Below are 15,299 nucleotides of genomic sequence, written 5' to 3' on the forward strand. Positions count from 1 at the left end.
GCTTTGGTACAATGAATACAGTATTCATCAAATAAGGTCTCAGGGCTCCACGCTGACCTCTTTTACAAGGAGAAGTTGAAAAATGTAGGCGCACACAAATAAATTTAGGAGCACAATGAAAATATTTTAAGTAATAAAGCTAGAATCCTTCATTTTTCTGGGCACACTGGTACTCCTATATAAATGAAAATTCCATGTCTCACAGTGTCACGACTTCCGCTGAAGTCGGCTCCTCTCCTTGTTCGGGCGGCGCTCGGCGATCGACGTCACCGGCTTTCTAGCCATCACCACTCCATTTTTCATATATCCATTTGTCTTGTCTTGTCTTGTTTCCATACACACCTGGTTTTCATTTCCCCAATCAATCTACTTGTATTTAACCCTCTGTTTCCCATCATGTTTTGTGTGTAATTGTTTCATGTTATGTGGTGTTAGTTTACGCGCGGTACTTTTTTTTGTTCCGTTTTTTGAGCGCGTTTGATTTATGTAGTGCTCTCGTTTTTGGAACTATAATAAAAGTGTGCCTGTGCCTACTCTGCTCTCCTGTACCTGACTTTGCCTCCAAAACACCATTGACAGAAATACACACCTCCAATGGAGTCAGCAGGAGCAGGAACCCCGGTTAGAGGAGTCGAGGAACGCATCCAAGAACATTCGGCCATGTTACATCATCTTGGTGCCATGATGGAACACGTTGTCCAGACCATGGACTGCTGGGAGAGACAGGAAGGCTCTCCAGTGCCTCGACCAGCACAACCGGGGTTGTCTCCACCCGTTCCATCCGGAGAGAATTCCAGTGGGATACGTCTCTCCCTTCCCAGGGAGTATGATGGAACGGCAGCACAGTGCCAGGGATTCTTGTTACAACTGGACCTCTACCTGGCCACTGGGCACCCAGCTCCCTCGTCTCCTGCCTCACAGGAAGAGCGCTGGAGTGGGCAAATGCCGTGTGGAGAGAAGGAGACACGGCGCCAGACCACTTCGAGGAGTTCACCCATCGCTTCAGGGCCGTCTTCGACCATCCACCTGAGGGCAGAGCGGCGGGGGAGAGGCTCTTCCATTTGAGACGAGGAGCGCCCAGGACTTCGCCCTGGAATTCCGGACCTTGGCCGCCGGAGCAGGCTGGAACGACAGGGCCCTCATCGACCATTATCGATGTAGCATACGAGAGGACGTCCAACGTGAGCTGGCCTGCAGGGATAACACCATTTCCTTTGACCAACTGGTGGATTTGTCTTCGGTTGGATAACCTGCTGGTCACCCGCGGATGTCCAGAGGGGGCTCTGTCGGTTCCAACATCCAGCACCCCGCTCCGGTGCCCATGGAGTGAGGAGGGGCTGCTCATAGGGAGACTGGAGGAGCCATCACGTGCACCATCTGTGGCCGCATAGGACACACTTCCTCTGTGAGTCGAGGCAACAGGCGGGCACTCTGGCGTCACCCCAGGTGAGTTTGCACCACACTCATCCAGAGTCCTCTGTTGATCAACTGTTTGTGCCTGTTTGTTTCCCTAAGTTTCCCCCACATTCCCAGCATAAGGCGCTCGTCGATTCAGGCGCAAGTGGGAATTTTATCGACAGAGCATTAGCCATTAGGTTAGGGATCCCAATTTTTCCTATAGTTAGACCCATCCCTGTGCACGCTCTAGATAGTCGACCATTAGGGTCCGGGCTAATCAAGGAGGCCACCATCTCCGTGGCCACGGTTATGCAGGAGAATCATGAGGAGAGAATCAGTCTCTTTCTCATTGACTCTCCTGCGTTTCCTGTGGTACTAGGCCTTCCTTGGTTGGCTCTGCATAACCCCAACAGAGGGCCCTCACGGGGTGGTCGCGAGAGTGCTCAGGGAGGTGTGTAGGGGTTTCTGTTGGTGCTACCATGGTGGAAAGTCCAGACCAGGTCCCCCCAGAATACGCCAATTTGGCTCTCGCCTTCTGTAAAAAGAAGGCTACTCAATTACCACCTCAACGTCGGGGGAATTGTGAGATAAATCTCCTGGCAGACGCTGCGTTTCCGAGCAGTTCGCGTGTATCCCCTGTGACAAGCGTAGTCAGGGGTGCATTCGGCCCTCTACTTCACCCGCCTCCTCCAGTTTATTTTTTGTGAAGTAGGATGGAGGTTTACGCCTGTGCATTGACTATAGAGGTCTCATTCAAATCACGGTGAGGTACAGTTGCCCGCTACCTCTTATCGCCACGGCGATTGAGTCAATGTATGGGCGCGCTTCTTCATGAAACTGGATCTCAGGAGTGCGTATAACCTGGTGCGTATCCGTGAGAGAGACGAGTGGAAGACAGCGTTCAGTACCACCACATGGCATTATGAGTACCTCGTCATGCCGTACGTGTTGATCAGCTCAATCAGTTTTCCAGCCCTGCACTACTAGGCTTTTATGTTCTGTTTTTTTGAGCGCGTTTGATTTATGTAGCGCTCTCATTTTTGGAACTATAATAAAAGTGTGCCTGTTCATTATACTCTGCTCTCCTGCACCTGACTTTCCCTCCAATACACCATTGACACACAGCTAAATATTTAGGTGCATATGCGATTAAAATAGTCGCACTATAGAGCTCTGTCTCTTGTATCCAGTGACAAATGAATGTCTCTGTACTGGAAGATGGCGTTAGATAAGAATTGCTTTGTTGTAGGACAGAATAGATCTTTGTCAGTGAAGAGATATGAGAGCCTCCACATTCGTTCCCTGAAAACGTGACTTCAATTTCTAAGTGTATGAACTTGAACCTGTAACATAGTTTTACAGCTGTATGTCTGTCTTCTCAAACTGACAAATGTGTACCTCTTGCTTACGCTGAATGGCCATTTTTATCATCAGCAACACATTTGTCTTGTTCCCGAGAAATATTTCTGTGTTGCTGTTGACAGACAGACTGCTGTGCATTATGGGAACAGATACCGTCTGATGGTTGAATATGATTCTCTTTTAGTGTTTGATTGGATCTGTCTGCCCATGTACGTCAACAATAACTCACATTTTGCAACCCTACCTGTATGATCACAGGTAGGGTTGCAAAATTCTGGTAACTTTCCCCAAATTCCCAAGTTTTCCGGTTGAAGGATTCCTCGAATCAAAAGTGAATATACAGGAAATCCCAAGTCTTCCAACCAGAATATCTGGAAAACCAGGGAATTTAGGGAAAGTTACGAGAATTGTGCAACTCTAGTCACACGGTAGAGAACTTGTGCTGTCTACAGTAGCGCAAGGTGACTATGGTTGCCTAGATGAGTCATCCCCTTGATGGGGACCCTCCCTGGATGGACTACGTGTGCCAATCTCTCATCAAGTTCCTTACTTTAATGCTAAATTGTAATTATATCACCTCTATGGCCTATTTATTGCCTACCTCCCTACTCTTCTACATTTGCACTCACTGTACATAGATTTTTCATTTTTTTTCTATTGTGTTATTGACTGTACGTTTGTTTATGTGTAACTCTGTGTTGTTGTTTTTGTCGCACTGCTTTGCTTTATCTTGGCCAGATCACAGTTGTAAATGAGAACTTGTTCTCAACTGGCCTACCTGGTTAAATAAAGTTGAAATAAATAAACAAAATAAAACTTTGATTGTAACGTTCAAGCAGATGTCAGAATGTCCTGAATGTTATGTGATTCTAGCCCATAGTGGACCGGTGATATTTCTGCTAATTGGTATATTAACCCAGTTGTCACAGTCAAAAGAAAACAACACACACTGTACGTGCTGTACTAGGACACAGTGTTCCCTCATTCAATAATGTTTCTAATTAATACTGTGCACAGGGAACATTAATATGTTGCTTCTACAGTTAACCAAATGCCTCAGATATGAAGCATATGCTGAAGTATAATTCAGTAATAACAACAGCACAAGGCTAAACTCAAGACGAAAGGTCAACTCTAACCCTCAGTGCCAATGGTTTCTTATTGTGCTCTCACTGTATCCATTTAACACATTGTTTGAATGTATAGTGGAGTTGAAATCAAGTGCCTGTGCAGAAGTGAGAGGGTTTGCTTTGATGAACTCTCCTGAATTTGTTTAACTTTCCACACGGTAGTCATGACAACCCTTGCCCTTGTGGGATGTGGAGATTTTCTTGAGGCTAGGACTCTCTTTTACCCACATTTATCTACCTTTCTCTCACTGTGGATCTTATCCACTTTTCTTTCAAGTTGTGTGGATATGCCAGAGTCATTTTGGATTTGGACCCACATCCCTTACTTGTGATGTGCAAAATATAGATGTAGGCTGTCTGATGCGTCTTTTCAACACTGCTAAGGCCAGATGACCTTTCTGTGTTATTGCTTTTACAGGCTCCTGGAGTTGTGATGAAAAAGCCCTGTGCATTCTAAGGTTACCTGTCTGCTGTAATAGTTCTAACCCTTTGCCTGGAAAAGCATTCAGTGCATCAATATCTAGCTGGTTAATTATACAGCATCTATTTCTGTAAACATGTATAACCAAAAATATATGGATGCACTGAATGATGGTATACTGTTGTATAAAATACTCACGCTGAAGATTAACTAAGTTGTGTAGACACCTATGGAAATGAACAATTAAATGTCTGTGTATTTGTGTCTGTGTGTGTGTGCCTCTGTGTGAATATGTAAACTCAGAAGAAAAAAATACTATCACTGTCAACTGCATTTATTTTCAGCAAAGTTAACATGTGTAAATATTTGGATGAACATAACAAGATTCAACAACTAAACAAGTTCCACAGACATGTGACTAACATAAATTGAATAATGTGTCCCTGAACAAAGGGGGGGGGGGGGTCAAAATCAAATCAAAGTAACAATCAGTATCAGGTGTAGCCACCAGCTGCATTAAGTACTGCAGTGCATCTCCTCATGGACTGCGCACGATTTGCCAGTTCTTGCTTTGAGATGTTAACCCACACTTGCACCAAGGCACCTGCAAGTTCCCGGACATTTCTGGGGGGAATGGCCCTAGCCCTCACTTGTTCTCAACTTGCCTACCTGGTTAAATAAAGGTGAATATATATATATATATATATATATATATATATATATATATTCTGCACATCTACAATTCCAGTGTTTAATTCCTATATTGTATTTACTTCACCACCATGGCCCATTTATTGCCTTACCTCTCTTAACTTACCTCATTTGGACATACTGTATATATACTTTTTCTACTGTATTATTGACTGTATGTTTGATTATTCCATGTGTAACTCTGGGTTGTTGTATGTGTCGAACTGCTTTGCTTTATCCTGGCCAGGTAGCAGTTGGAAATGAGTACTTGTTCTCAACTAGCCTACCTGGTTAAATAACTGTGAAAAAAATAAATAATAATTGTCAAAGGCACGTTCACGCAGATGAGCAGGCACCCAAGGCATCTTTGTATTGGTGTTTTTCAGGGTCAGTAGAAAGGCCTCTTTAGTGTCATAGGTTTTCATAACTGTCACCTTAAATTGCCTACCGTCTGTAAGCTGTTACTTTCTTAGCGACCTTTCCACAGGTGCATGTTCATTAATTGTTTATGGTTCATTGAAGCATGGAAAACAGTATTTAAACCCTATACAATGAAGAACTGTGAAGTTATTAGGATTTTTACACATTTTCTTTGAAACAGGGTCCTGAAAAAGCGACGTTTCTTTTTTTGCTGAGTTTATGTGTGCGTCTGTGTGTATGAATACAATCTGTTTCCGTTTTCTGTTTCCAACACAAAGGGGTTTCGAACTCAATCAGCAGTAACCCTGCCATTGATTGTGACACCTGTTGACGTGTACTTTGTGGTATAAAGCCAATGCGATCACGCTCCGCTGTTAGTCAAAGCGCAAGTCAATAATCCAAGGATATTACTAAATGCAGTGCATTGATTCTTTGCTCTGCAAAGTAGACAGGAGGGCTGGAGGAGCGAATAAGGTGATTGATTACACATATTACTGCGACTTAAGGAATGCTCACACCCATATCCTCTCACCCAGTCTGATCATTGCATCTCTGCAAACCACAGGGGATACAAATGCATTTACGTGCTGACACACAAACACACACACACACACACATCTGTGTATGCTGAAGGACACTGATCTCTTATTGATTCACACAGTGGGAATAATAGAAAGGGATTGAATCGAAAAATAAGGATTACCTCTCTGGTTTTGTTGAACAGGCGACTGTCATGAAGTTTGGGAGTTTAGTCTCTCTGACCTTTCGGGAAACATAGATACAGTAGTCACTCCTTAACACTCTCTGTTGAGTATAACACCAGACAGTGAATTGTGAATACTTAGGAACATTTCCATTGTCTTCAAAGACATGATCTTTATAATGTCATTAGATAGCTTTATATGGGAACCTGATACATTTCTGTAGATTCATTTAAAGGGATACTTTGGGATTTTGAAACTGATTGAGGGTTGGCAGCATAGCCTAGTGGTTATATTGTTGGACTAGTAACCAAAAGGTTGTAAGTTCAAATCCCCAAGGTACAAATCTGTTTTTCTGCCCCTGAACAAGGCAGTTAACCCACTGTTCCTAGGCCATCATTGAAAATAAGAATTTGGTCATAACTGACTTGCCTAGTTAAATTTAAAAAAATCTTTGGCAATGAAGCGCTTTATCTACTTCCCCAGTCAGATGAACTCATGGATACCCTTTTTATGTCTCTGCATCCAGTATGAAGGAAATTGGAGGTAGTTTTGCGAGTCAATGCTAACTAGCATTAGCGCAATGACTGGAAGTCATGGTATCTACTAGCATGCTAGCAGTTACCATAGACTTCCAGGCATTGTGCTAACGCTAGTTATTAATTTCTTTCAAACTGCATGCAGAGACATACAAATGGTATCCACAAGTTCATCTGACTCTGGGGAGGAAGATGAAGGGCCTGAAGTATTCCTTTAACACCCCAAGACATTTGTTAATCTAGCTACTTTTCCATGCACATATGGTGTATTTTAGATGTTAAAATGCGAGTGGTCTTTGGATGTAATTTTTTTGGTGAGCAGTATGATGGAGCTCTTGGACTAAAGTTTGGCATATTTCTGGAGAAGAACACAGTCAAAGCAAAGTGACAGCAACTGTCACTCTCCCCTTCAACGAGTGGGACGTGCTTTGCAGAGTAAAGTCCTTTCAGCCGGATGAAGTGCTTACCATACTGAAAACTTCAATAAATTGATGTGACACTTGTCTCCTTCTATACAGAAACTCTAGGAATGTTTGAGATGGTAAGACCCACATGAAGATGACACAGCAGTGTTGTTTTAGGAGACACTGCTACAAAACAAGCAGTTGTTTTGGAACAGGTGGACTGTAACATCAGTGTTCTCTTCTAAAGGAAAAGTTAGCATGTGGATATTGTGAAATTCCTTGTAGTCTTGCATTTGATCTTAAACCAGGGAATAACTAAGTTAGAACTGCTGAGTGGGACTCTTATGTAAGCTTTCTTCCATTAAAACCTGGTTGTAAATATATTCTAAGTCGATTGAGGCACACATATTTAGCAGATCTTGTTTAACTTACAAGAGGTAACAATGTTCAAGCCCCTTTATTTGCGGTGCAGTTGTGACCATAATGGACCAAACTGTCTCGTTCTCTATCCGCACCAGAAATAGAATCTAATTAGACAAGTTTAAATATTTAATGCTTAACAAAGAACGTATAAGAATGGCTGCCTCTCACCTACCTTCTCTGTGTCTGTGTCTCTCTTTCTCTCTCTAACTCACTCAGTTTCATGGTAACCTACCTGAAATATCACGCTGGCTTGAATTAGCCTACTTCTCTGTATTAATATTTCATCTTGGCAAAGGAAGGATGATTCTCTCTAAGGGAAAGGTCTTCCTTCGCTGACAGACACCAGTACAGTGTTATATAGGGCTTTCTGAAAAGAAAACGCTTTTTACCTAACTGTTCGCCTCTGGGTCTCTTGACAATCTAATGTCTACCACAGAAAGGTTCATGTCATAATCCTGACCTACATGTACTATGGGTCTCTGTGAGTTTGCTTTCTTTTCAAGTCTGACACAATGGCGTCCAACAGGCATATCACTTAGAAGAAAGTGTAGCTTTCAAGTCAGCTTATTTTTACTCTTCACTGTGACCTGGGAAAACCTTTGAACGATATGTTGTCTTCATGTATGGAATTAAAAGTAATGCAACTAAATGTTGGGAAATGTTATAAAGAATCATAGAAGGCCTTTTCACCATATATTATAAAGTTGAACTCATATTAGATGTACATTGGGATGTCAGCATCATTTCAGATGCATGAGATGAAGAAGGACATTAAAACCCCTTAGAGTCGATTGACGCACCAGTGCATAATAATAAAATCCCCATCAAAATCGGTCAATTTAAACTAGAGATGTCTGTTTCTTGCATTGGATGTTTAAAAAAAAATATTGGTGGGAAAATGATCGGAACCATTTCCTTGTTTGAAAACGAGGTTTTATGGGTATTATGACTCATACTGTTGTACTCCATGGAAAGGGGAGACTCTCATGAACACGATGGTCTTCGTTTTTCTCTACGACCCCCACAAGTATCAGGGGACTCGTCTGAAGTCGGTACCGTCGATGTGCAAACTTCTATTTGTAGCGTCGGAACCGTTTGGCCAACAAAATATTGTGACCCACTTTGGAAAGTGGAGATTCTCACGAACAACATGGTTTTCTCTGTTGTGCTGTATGTCCCCCCACAAGTGTCATAGGACTCGTCTGAAGGTAACCGGTACAGGTTTAGTACAATTAATGGAAGTATGAAGGTGGTTTTGTGTCTACCCCAAAAAATTGGTTAAATATGTGTAAAAAACAGAGATAGGAGATATAAGAAACTCGGGAAATATGTCTATAAGAGATAGGAGATATAAGACCCACGGCTTAGACTTACTTTTACGAATTAAAAGAACATGACTAATGGCATTAGAGAGAAATGATATGTTTTTGTTTATGATCATGTAAGAAAGTACTAAGTGATTTCAGGTATTTCTGACTCGTATTCATTGAACACCATAGGGAAGTGGGAAGAGCTGGGACACATGGAGCCAGATTTCTTCCGGTAGTGTCTGGACAACGAAAGTGCTTTTCAGATGCTGGCACACAAATGTCTCTCGCCAGGGGATGGGTGGATCTGGTTTCGAATTAAGGTGTTTGTGTTAACTGGTAGTCCGTAGAGGAAGGTGATGAGACCATTAGAGAGGAGAGTAGGAATCTCACCTCCGTGTTTTAGCATTGAGAGACTGTTCTCCTTACTTGGTGTTTTTTCTTCTAAGGCCGTGAGGGCAGGAGTCAGGGCTAAATTAGAGGCAGCTGTTCAATCAGTCAATAACCATTGAAAACAGCATGCTGAATTAATTTGCAGCTGGATTTTCCCCCTGCTATTCAGTGTGCACTATTGATTACACATCTAAAAAATCCCCAAGGCATTCTAATCCAGTTGAAGCAGTTTGCAGTCTAGTTGGTATGCTCCAGACTTTGGCTCACCCTCCAAAGCTTCTGTCATCTTGCATATCTAATTGGATATAACTTCCTACCAGTGCTGGAGGTTATGACAACATGTGACCATTGTTGATGAAGAGAAAGTGAGAGACAGACATGTTTTTCAAGGTCTGGAAAATGAAGTAAAAACAATTTGACATAATTGGCTAAAACATGATCACATACATGATCACATGAGGTAATTTGATTTCTCTCACAGGAAATAATTGACTAGTTTCAGTCAGAACAGATTTGTGAAAATCTCACAGAATTGTAACAAGAGCCCAAATACACGAGTGCTTGGGGAGGGACTTTCAAATCAACCAAACTCTCACTAATTATGACTATGGGCTTTCTAGCTGGGTAGTGTACTTGCTCTGAGGATCCATTCATCTATTTGTGGGGAAGATGCACTCTCCCAAGGCCTACCACTTTTTTGGCATGTGAACTCAAGGGATGACGCCATCACAGAAAATCAAAGGGTTCTGAGGTCGATTGAAGTTAAGTAGCTCTAGCGAAGGGAAGGAAAGACGAGGGGAAAGTGCAAATGGACTTTGACAACTACTGTGATACCCATAATGCAGTTTGCCCTCTGATCAAAGCATGACCCGTATATGACCACCGTTCTCTGACCCATCACCACTTCCTCTCAGCCTCTCTTGCCTCCCTCTGCACTCGAGGAAAGTCGGAATAATACATATTAAGGAAAGCATTAGATGTGTTTCAGCTTTGATGTAATGCAGAGAAGATTTAAAATGTGAATTTATAACGTCATAGCTTTTAGATGGACCAAAAAATGCATAAGGCTGTGAGTGCAGGATAATGTGGTTTGGTTCGAGTACTGAGAAGCATACTCTGAAGCATCCATCCAACACAGTGCTAAAGCATGGACAAAGGAAACATTTTAAGTCTTAATAGGAAAAAAGAGCCTATTCCAATCCCTTGGAAAGTTAACATTTCTCTAATATTTGAGTCTTTCAGCCCTAAGGCAGTATGCATTAGTTTCCTCCCTACTATATTTGATTCTGAATACATTTGTAAGCTGACTTGCTTTAGCTATGATGATTTACCCTAAATTAATACTATAATGAATATCTGACTAATACAACCAATATAAACCTAGTAACCAAGTCCTGTATTATTTTCATATTCCAGTGTAGGTTTTGGGTCAACACGGAGCATCAATTAAAATGTATTCACAAAATGAAATGAACCAAACACTACTTATGTTAGCAATTAACCCAGTTAACACATCAAGTTGTGTTCATCAGACTGAAAGGCTAGTTATGAGTACATTTTAAACCTGTATTTTTCCAGCTTTCTATGAATCAGACCCACTGAGCCATCCCTGAAGGACCCAGGTGCTGAAGGACCCCAGCTGGGAATTGAACCTGTGCCCAGTCATGACAGGGCTGCCCTAATGATTGCCTGATGTTTTCTGACACATAAAGGCTATACCCAGTTGGCCCAGGTCAGGAACAAAGCCTGGAACATCAATATTTCATCAGCTTCACACCTCTGCAGTGAACAGCACGGACAATCCCATCCAGAACACTGCTGCTTACCTAACTCACATTTTTGCCATGGGGCTTGAAATAACAGAGAACCTCACTGGGCTTACATGTAAAGTTGCTTTACTTCTCCCCCAGTCCCCTATGGGAGACCTCTGGAGTGGGCTTTAACCATAGCACTGCACATTGTGCATCAGTGCTTCATGGACCTACATGTGACATGAATGGTGAATGTTGATATTCAATACATTCTGTGATATTAAAGGTCCAGTGAGCCACTGAAGCAGAAAAACTAATGGTTAACTCTAGGAATCTGGTGATTATAGTGAATTTATATCTCAATGGGACAGATGATAAAAACACACCAACACACACATAGACACCAACACACACGTACACACCAACACACACGTGCACACCAACACACACATACACACAAACAACACATACACACCAACACACACGTACACACCAACACACACGTACACACCAACACACACATACACACCAACAACACATACACACCAACACACACGTACACACCAACAACACATACACACCAACACACACATACACACCAACACACACATACACACCAACACACACGTACACACCAACACACACGTACACATCAACACACACATACACAGCAACACACACGTGCACACGCAGGCACCAACACACACGTACACACCAACACACACGTGCACACCAACGCACACATACACACCAACACACACGTGCACACAACACACATACACACCAACACACACGTAGACACCAACACACACATACACACCAACACACACGTACACACCAACACACACGTGCACACCAACACACACATACACACCGCAATACATGTACACACCAACACACACATACACACCAACACACACGTACACACCAACACACACATACGCACCAACACACACATACACACCAACACACACATACACACGTACACATCAACACAAACATACACACCAACACACACCTAGACACCAACACACACACATACACACCAACACACACATACACACCAACATACACGTGCACACCAACACACACATACACACCGCAATACATGTACACACCAACACACACATACACACCAAAACACACGTACACACCATCACACACGTACACACATACACACCAACACACACGTACACACCAACACACACGTACACACAGACACACCGCAACACACATACACACCAATACACACGTACACACCAACACACACATACACAGCAACACACATGTGCGCACGCAGGCACCAACACACATGTACACACCAACACACATACACAGCAACACACATGTGCACACGCAGGCACCAACACACACGCACACACCAACACACACGCAGGCACCAACACACATATACACACCAACACACACGCAGGCACCAACACACACGTACACACCAACGCACACGTACACACACCAACACACAAGTACACACCAACACACAAGTACACACCAACACACACGCAGGCAACAACACACACATAAACACCAACACACACGGGCACATGCAGGCACCAACACACACATACACACCAACAACACATACACACCAACACACACGCAGGCAACAACACACACATAAACACCAACACACACGTGCACATGCAGGCACCAACACACACATACACACCAACAACACATACACACCAACAACACATACACACCAACAACACATACACACCAACACACACGTACACACCAACACACACGTACACACCAACACACACATACACACCAACACACACGTACACACCAACACACACGTACACACCAGCACACACGTACACACCAACACACACATACACACCAACACACACGTACACACCAACACACACGTACACACCAACACACACGTACACACCAACACACACATACACAGCAACACACACGTGCACACGCAGGCACCAACACACACGTACACACCAACACACACGTACACACCAACACACACGTGCACACCAACACACACATACACACCAACACACACGTGCACACAACACACATACACACCAACACACACGTAGACACCAACACACACATACACACCAACACACACGTACACACCAACACACACATGCACACCAACACACACATACACACCACAATACATGTACACACCAACACACACATACACACCAACACACACGTACACACCAACACACACATATGCACCAACACACACATACACACCAACACACACATACACACCAACACACACATACACACGTACACACCAACACAAACATACACACCAACACACACGTACACACCAACACACACACATACACACCAACACACACATACACACCAACACACACGTGCACACCAACACACACGTACACACGTACACACCAACACACACGTACACACCAACACACACGTACACACAGACACACCGCAACACACATACACACCAATACACACGTACACACCAACACACATACACAGCAACACACATGTGCACACGCAGGCACCAACACACACGTACAAACCAACACACACGCAGGCACCAACACACACATACACACCAACACACACGCAGGCACCAACACACACGTACACACCAACGCACACGTACACACACCAACACACAAGTACACACCAACACACAAGTACACACCAACACACACGCAGGCAACAACACACACATAAACACCAACACACACGTGCACATACACACCAACACACACATACACACCGACACCCACGTACACACCAACACACAGGCAGGCACCAACACACACGTACACACAGCAACATACACGTGCACACCAACACACATATACACACCAACACTCACATACATACCAACACACACACAGGCACCAACACACCTGCAGGCAATAACACACATGCATGCACCAACACACATGCAGAAACCAACACACATGCAGAGACCAACACACGCAGGCACCAACACGCACGCAGGCACCAACACACACATACACACGCAGGCTCCAACACACACATACACACAGCAACACACACGCAGAGACCAACACACATGTAGGCACCAACACACACGTACACACCAACACACATGCAAACACCAACACACACGCAGGCACCAATGCACAAGTACACAACAACACACATGCAGGCCCCAACACACACAGTCTCTTTCATCTGTTCCAAGGTAATAGACTAAAAAGAGACCAGTTGAGTCGCTAGGTGGTGTCACAGTATGATTTGGCCTCCCAGACAGAGACTTTGATGAGGGCTGTGAGGTTGCACCGATAGGCAATCATCACCCAGGAAGAAACTCAGAGAGGAGTCATCTTACCTGCTGGCAGAACCCACTGTGCACTCTCTCTCTCTCTCTCTCTCTCTCTCTCTCTCTCTCTCTCTCTCTCTCTCTCTCTCTCTCTCTCTCTCTCTCTCTCTCTCTCTCTCTCTCTCTCTCTCTCTCTCTCTCTCTCTCTCTCTCTCTCTCTCTCTCTCCACAAAACACAATTTGACAAATTTCTTTGGGAAGGAGGGTCTGGTGGAAGAGGCATCTTTTAACAAAAGGTGAAAATATCTCTGCACACCGCTAACTACGCTCCCATGTGGAAATGTTTTTTTCATAGATCTTCATTAGGTCTGGGTTTTTATAACTTTTCTCCTGCACCTGGTTAAAAATACGTAATATACAGAGTAATGTACAGCGTAATGTACAGCGTAATGTACAGCGTAATATACAGCGTAATGTACAGCATAATATACAGCGTAATATACAGCGTAATGTACAGCGTAATGTACAGCGTAATATACAGCGTAATATACAGCGTAATGTACAGCGTAATGTACAGCGTAATATACAGCGTAATGTACAGCGTAATGTACAGCGTAATATACAGCGTAATGTACAGCGTAATATACAGCGTAATGTACAGCGTAATATACAGCGTAATGTACAGCGTAATGTACAGCGTAATGTACAGCATAATGTACAGCGTAATGTACAGCGTAATATACAGAGTAATGTACAGCGTAATGTACAGCGTAATATACAGCGTAATGTACAGCGTAATGTACAGCGTAATGTACAGCATAATGTACAGCGTAATGTACAGCGTAATATACAGAGTAATGTACAGCGTAATATACAGCGTAATGTACAGCGTAATGTACAGCGTAATGTACAGCGTAATATACAGCGTAATGTACAGCGTAATGTACAGCGCAATATACAGCGTAATGTATAGCGTAATGTACAGCGTAATATACAGCGTAATGTACAGCGTAATATACAGCGTAATGTACGGTGTAATGTACAGCGTAATGTACAGCGTAATATACGGCGTAATGTACGGCGTAATGT

Source organism: Oncorhynchus mykiss, chromosome 4, assembly GCF_057628025.1.
Source record: "Oncorhynchus mykiss isolate SJ-2025 chromosome 4, ASM5762802v1, whole genome shotgun sequence".
NCBI classification, from domain to species: domain Eukaryota; kingdom Metazoa; phylum Chordata; class Actinopteri; order Salmoniformes; family Salmonidae; genus Oncorhynchus; species Oncorhynchus mykiss.